The sequence below is a fragment of the Sceloporus undulatus genome, unplaced genomic scaffold, assembly GCF_019175285.1.
Source record: "Sceloporus undulatus isolate JIND9_A2432 ecotype Alabama unplaced genomic scaffold, SceUnd_v1.1 scaffold_12, whole genome shotgun sequence".
Taxonomy (NCBI): Eukaryota; Metazoa; Chordata; class Lepidosauria; order Squamata; family Phrynosomatidae; genus Sceloporus; species Sceloporus undulatus.
The window spans coordinates 5472379-5479261 of NW_024802934.1; positions in this window are offsets into that span (position 1 = coordinate 5472379).

The following is a 6883-nucleotide window of genomic DNA, read 5'->3' on the forward strand; positions in this document are numbered from 1 at the left end:
TGGGTGCACCAGGGATCATGACAGGGTCCTGGCCATTCCTCCTTGGAGGAGAGAGCTCCAGGCAAAGTGCCTGCAAACCCAAAGCTAACTAGTTGTCATGGTCAGTCATGAGGACGACGACGAGGACGATGAGGAGGACTCGGCTCTTCAGGTACAGGAGGAACCTGAGGCTGTGTCAGGCCCCAGTTCTGCCCTGCCAGGTCCCAGCTCTGCTCTCCCAGCCTCAGTCAGACTAGCTCTGTGGGATCTTCTTCAGTGGATCCTGGGGCTCAGTAGCTCAGCATTCCAGCCTTGCTCCAGTAGAAGTGCCAGACCTGGGAGACATATAGCAGCAGAGCATTGAGGTTCCTACCTTTAGCCAGAGGAAATCAGAAAGGGCATGCCTTTGGTGTTCCAAGAGGCTTGCTGAGAAACTCTCATTAGCCACTCAGCAGTTGTGATAAGGGAGCTAGATATAAGACACTTGGCAGATGCCGAGCTCCTTTGTCAGAGTCTATTGGTTCTCATTAGTGAATGCTGCTTGATATGACTCTTTGCTTCCTAGACCTTTGACTGCCTTTGAATCCTTGATCTCAGACTGGACTCATTGACCAACCCTCTGGCATTCTTGACCTTGGACTGGATTGGTAATATTGCTCTCTGTAATTCTGAACTTTGGACTGGCTAGTGGCTTATTCTACTCAGATGCCGTTTGGTATTGTTGCTTGTGGAACTGCTTCTTGGCAGCTTGGCATGGTTTACTTTTGCCAAGCAGGCTCTTATCAGGTCACAAACAGCAAATGGTTTGGATTAGCTTTTCTTTCATCAATGAAGGGGGGGGGCAGGAACTTTGGTAGAAATGTGAGTAAACAAAAATGAAGTACTTCTGCAAACCATGAATACAGTCTGTCCTTGGCTTACACGGGGTGTCTGTTCCAGACCCCCCCCCCCCATGTAAGCCAAATTCCGTGCATGCTCAAGTCCCATTCAAGTGAATGGGGCTTGTGCATGCGGCTGTGCAGAGGCGTGCACATGCCACAGGGGCACACCCCATTCATCCGAATGGGACGCGCCACCGTTTGCACCCTTGTGCTCCCACACGGCTTTCAACATATGCTGAAAGCATACCTTGAAGATCTGTGATTTCATTTGGCACCATATGATTGCTTTTTTCCTTGCTAGTTCTGGGGCCAGTTCACCTGGGAACCAACCTGCTGGTGATGGCTTTTCTGTATATAGCAAGACTGGCCCTTGGACAGCAGTTACACAGTCTATCAGACCCTTATTAACTCGGTTGAACCTGCAAGAGCTTACACTCTACTGGCATAGTTTTCAAGAATCCAGGGTCACTGCTATTCCATGATGAGATAGCAGTGTATGGCTTTATGGAAGATGTTTTCAAATAGACCATGATTCTTGCTTGGATTTCTTGACACAACATGGCCATTGATTTCAAAGATTTAGACATGGAATTTGATAGGTTCATGGATGATAAGATTTCAAAGGGCATGACGGCTTTACATGACCTTTGGATTTATGCCTAATATTCTATTCTTAGTTGCCTCCCTTTCTCTCAACACTTGCTTATATCTTTACCCTTTTCCCTACAAATTTTACTAGATGTCACTGTTGTCCATCCTATCATTTGATCAGAACATAACACTGCCCACAAAGAGAATTTACCTAATTTTTATACAAATGGAAAGCAAGATATTAAAAGAACAAAAATGTCAGTCTTTTAAAACCTGAAATCGAAGCCTTGAGTATCTCTGTTGCCATTAGTAGCTTCTGGTTTGTGTAGTATAAGCATTACTTAAAAGAGCCCTTTTGGTGCAGTGGTTACATGCCTGTACTGCAGCCACTCATTCACAAACTACAAGGGTATGAATTTAATACTAGCCATGGGCTCAGAGTCAACTCAGCCTTGCCTCCTTCCCTAGGTCACTAAAATAAGTACCCAGCTTGTTGGGGGCAATTAGCTTACACATTGTACACTGCTTAGGGAATGCTTAAGTGCACTGATAAGTGGCATAGAAATTGACTTGCTATTGCTATTGCTTGCTTTGTGTGTGCATGTGTATATGTGTGCACGCATGTCCATGCTGCATGTGTGTGTAGACTTAATGTTTTTGATGTGAATCACATACTCTGTCCAACTGTGATTGATACTTAATGTATCATGCTTAATGACATCAGCATGGTTTGTCCCTTGTAACATTACCAGGACTGACCCCTCTGAAACCTAGGGACAATATAGCAGAGAGTTGTCCCTAGGTTTCAGGTTTGGGCCCTGAAATAATAATCATTGTCGTTGTTGTCATCATTGCCATCATAATCTATATACTGTTTCCCGCCCAGAACCAGGACTCATGATGGTTTACAAATATAACATACCTAAGCATAAAAAGTCTACATTAAAGTTGAATTAAATTATCAAGAACATTTAAAAAAGGCAAACATAAAATTGAAAAGAATTTCAAATCTTTTAAAAACCACACTGCACCTTATGCTAAACCCTTTCTTTAAAAACATTCAGTTTTCAAAAGCCTGTTGAAATAAATAATAATAATAATAATAATAATAATAATAATAATAATAATAAAGTATTTGCTTGCCGATTTGAGGAAAGGAAGGAGGGTGCCATTCTACCTTCCACAGGTAGGGAAGTCCAGAGAACGTAGCAGATTCCAAGAAGACCTTATCTTGTATTATCACTAGAGGTATCTGTGAAAATGATGGAAGTGAGAGGAAAGCCTCTGCTAAGTATGTCAGAGCCCAGATAGATCCATAAAGGGTGATATGGGCGGGATATAGACCGCCATATAGTACATATTCTATACGTACTAGGGTTAGGAAGGGGCAGTACAACATGGTGGCGCCCCTTCCACATGGGGGCCGCCATGTTTACGTACTGGACGCATAGCGTCCAGACGTGTTGCAACACCTATGACATCGCGAATGCGCCAGCGGCGCCTCGCGACATCATAAAGGCGCCGCAAAAAGAAGCTCCAAAATGGAGCTTCTTTTTTGCTCTGCGCGGTTTGACTGCTGCGGCTCCCTCGCGGAGCAAATGGCGCCGGCGGGAGACCGCTGCAAAGCGGCGGTCTATATCCCGCCATGGTCACCTAACCCACACACCTAACATATAGCTGGTCACATAACCCACATATAGCTTCATAGCACTTTGAATTGTGTGCAGAAACAGACCAGTAGCCAGTGTAGCAAATGAATGATAAGATCTCTGTAACCAGCTCCAGGTAACAGTCTGACTGCAGTTCTTTAAGCAAACTGAAATTTCTAAACTAATACATTTTATGTCAAATGACTCTCAGCAAGACCCCTCCCCTTTATTTTGAAATCAAACATTCAGGAAACAAGTCCTACATGAGCAGGTACAAATAATCTGTATGTTGTTAGTTGTAAACTACAGACTAGTTCTCCCTGGCTGCACCCACAGATTCATGCTCAAAACAATGGAATTTAGGGTTTATTTTTTTCCCTTTTCATAGGTTCTAGGTTTATAATTAGTATAGTAGATGCGGGGGGGTGTGTGTGATGGATTTGTTGCTGTGGGGATAGTGAATTTCCTTACCTCAGAGTAACAACTGCTTTTCCTGCAGGTCTAGGTGGTATAGCAACCCTTCCAGTACCAAACCTCTGTTGGGCATAGGATCCAGTACTTGGATAACACCCACACAAACTAGGACAGCTGTGGGAGAAATGGCCACAAAACTGAGAATGTATTTACAGCTAATGGAGCAGTGGGTCCATTGTCCACTCTGGCATTTTAGTGGCTAGAATACTAGATTGGGATTTGGGATATCCAGATTCTAGTACATTCAACTGAACCATGAAATTAAAAAAGAGAGCCTGCTTCAGGAGGTGGATTGCAAAGTTCTGCCACAGCGGATCTACATACATTTCCATCATGGTCTCTTGTAGGATTCACCTTTCTTGTGTAGGACATGCCTCCAAGACATTTTGTGGCTGGTGGAGAGTAGAGGACAGCTGAAAAGTATCTGTCTATGTGACTGTAGCCAAATGCACAATGATGATGTCATCCTCCAGGATCTCCAGAGGACCCCTGAGAAGTCCTGGGGATGTCTTCGTTGTTGTGTATCTGCCTCCATGCCCACTGCCAGATGCTTTTCCACTACCCCTCACTTTCCACCAGCCACTAAATGTCCATGTTGTTTGGGCAGGTAGCATGAAAAAGATAGGTTTTTGGAGGGGCGAGTATTTCACAAGGAAGGTACACACCCTCTCCAAATATCATATGCAGTCATACTGGAGAAGGTCTTTTCTGCACGCAAGATAGTATAAATTTCAAAATGTGAATTGTTTTCACTGACTGCATAGTTTTCAAATTGTTAAAATCATGTATTACTTCATTTGAGAACAAAATTAGTGAAGAATTACATCCCTACCTGATCCACAGAATGTGTTGTGGGTTAAGTGCAGTGGTAGCAATTAGGGTTATACATTCACCTTTAGACACAAGCTGCTGTGCAAAGGTCTTAAAGATATAATCCAGAAGTAACAATCTCTTGCTTGTATTATGGTTAACTTAATGTTCCTCCTAAGCAATTTCCACAATGTTTTATCTAAAAGCTTCCTTTCAGCACTTATTTTTTAAAAAGGCTTGTCTCATTTTTAAGATAACTTGCTGATGACAATGTCATTGATATGTGTAAACATATCGTTAAGGCTGCAAAAATAAATCATGCTCCATAAAAACCCACATAACTAATATTACAGCTATGATTGTAAATGATATCATTAACACTTACGTGTGAAAATAAATCATTAGGAAATGTACTGCATAATGTTTGTTTATCCTTGGCTGGCATGTGTAGGAAATTATAGGCAAGTCAGAGTGGGCAGAAACTACTTTTTTCCATTCCTTTTACATCATGATTGTTCAACTCTTTGTTGCCTCACCCATAACTCAAAAGTTGTCCTTACTGGAAAGGTACAGTGGATAAATTTGTCACTTCATGGACAACCATAGCTGTGGAGTATAATTAAAGTGGGCAATTGGCTGTTGTTTCTCTGGTTTTGGACATCAGCCAGGACATCATGGACATGGGAAAATAAGGGGCTGCCTTATACTTCATTAAACTATTGGCCCATATCACCCAGTATTTGAACTGGGGTTATGTCTACATGGCCCAATTACATTGATTCTCCTGTTCCACCCTCACTGCAACCTGTTTACACAAAACAGAGCCAAATCCCTGATTCAAGTGTGGACTGTCTTTACAATGTAAATGCACTGTGAATCTGCTCTTCCCCTGTCTGAAAGGTTGTTTTTTTTTTTTTAAAAAACCCTTACTTTTTATCCAGATTTTGCAGGAAAATCCAGAGCACTCTGTCGTAGTTGATGTCAAACAGCTGTTTTCCACATGCATCTTCCTGTGCCACCTGGTACTTCCTAATAATATAATAATATATAATTTATTTATAGCCTGCTTTTCCAGGGTAGATCAAAGCGGGTTACAACAAAGCAAAAGGGAATACAAAACAGAATACAAAACATACAATATAAACATCATAAAAAACAGCTCATTACGTTAAAACACTAAAATATGAACAGCATAAAAAAACAGAAAAAACAAACTAGCTGAATCAGACCATTGTATAACAGGGGGAACAGCATGAAGTCAGGACACATGGGGGAAAGCTTGTTGGGAAGAGAAAGGTCTTTAGGTCCTTCCTAAAAAGATCAGAGAGGTGACGCAGGGATGTAGCCAGGATTTTGGTAAGGGGGGGGTCCAGACTAAGTGCCACCATTATAATGGGGCTTGGGTGCAGCAGCGGGCAGCACACACCATTCATTTTATCTAACGGAAGGGGGGGTCCGGACCCCAAGAACCCCCCCCCCCGGCTATGTCCCTGGGTGATGGAGTGGAGCTCATCGGGAAAAGTTCCAAAGCTGCGGGGCCGAGATGGAAAACACCCTTTGTGCAGTCAAGGTGTATTTTGACTTAGGAACCCTTAACAGTGCTTCCCGGCCAATCTGAGAGTGCGGGGCAGATTATATGGGGAGAGGTGGTCCTCCAAGTACCCTGGGCCCAGGCCATTTAGGGCTTTATAGGTCATAACCAACAACACCTTGTATTGCGCCCGGAAGCAAATAGGCAGCCAAATGTAGATCTTGCAGGATAGGGTTATATGGCTGGTCCTGGAGCATCCAGTGACCAACCTTGCTGCCATATTCTGTACTAATTGAAGCTTCCGGGCATGGTACAAGTTTGCCCCATGTAGAGCACATTACAGAAATCCAACTGAGAGGTTACCAGAGCATGTACCACCGTTTCAAGGTCCCCCTGGCCCAGGTAGGGTTGCAGCTGGCGTATCAGCCGAAGCTGATAACAGGTGCTCTTGACTGTCACATCCACCTGAGATGTAGGTGGAGCGACGAATCCAGAAACACTCCCAGACTGCGAACTGAGTCCTTCGGGGAAGCATGACCCCATTAAGGACAGACGGACAAACTTCCATCCCTGGGCCCGGGAACCTATCACGAGCATTTCTGTTTTCTCTGGATTCCGACTGAGTCTGTTTTCCCTCATCCAGCCCATTACCGACTCCAGACAGGCATTTAGAGGGAGAAATGCCTCCCTAGTCACTGCATCAGTCGGAGACACAGAGAAACATATTTGGGTGTCATCAGCGTACTGATAACACTGGCCCCGTGTCTCCGATGATCTCTCCCAGCGGTTTCAGTAAATGTTGAATAGCATGGGGGACAGAATGGCTCCTTGAGGGACACCAGATGTAAGCGCCTCTTATCGGAGCACACGTCCCCCAGCGCACCATCTGGAATCTGCCCGAGAGGTAGGAATGGAACCACTGGAGTGCAGTGCCCCTGATACCTAACTCCCTCAGGCGTTCCAGAAGG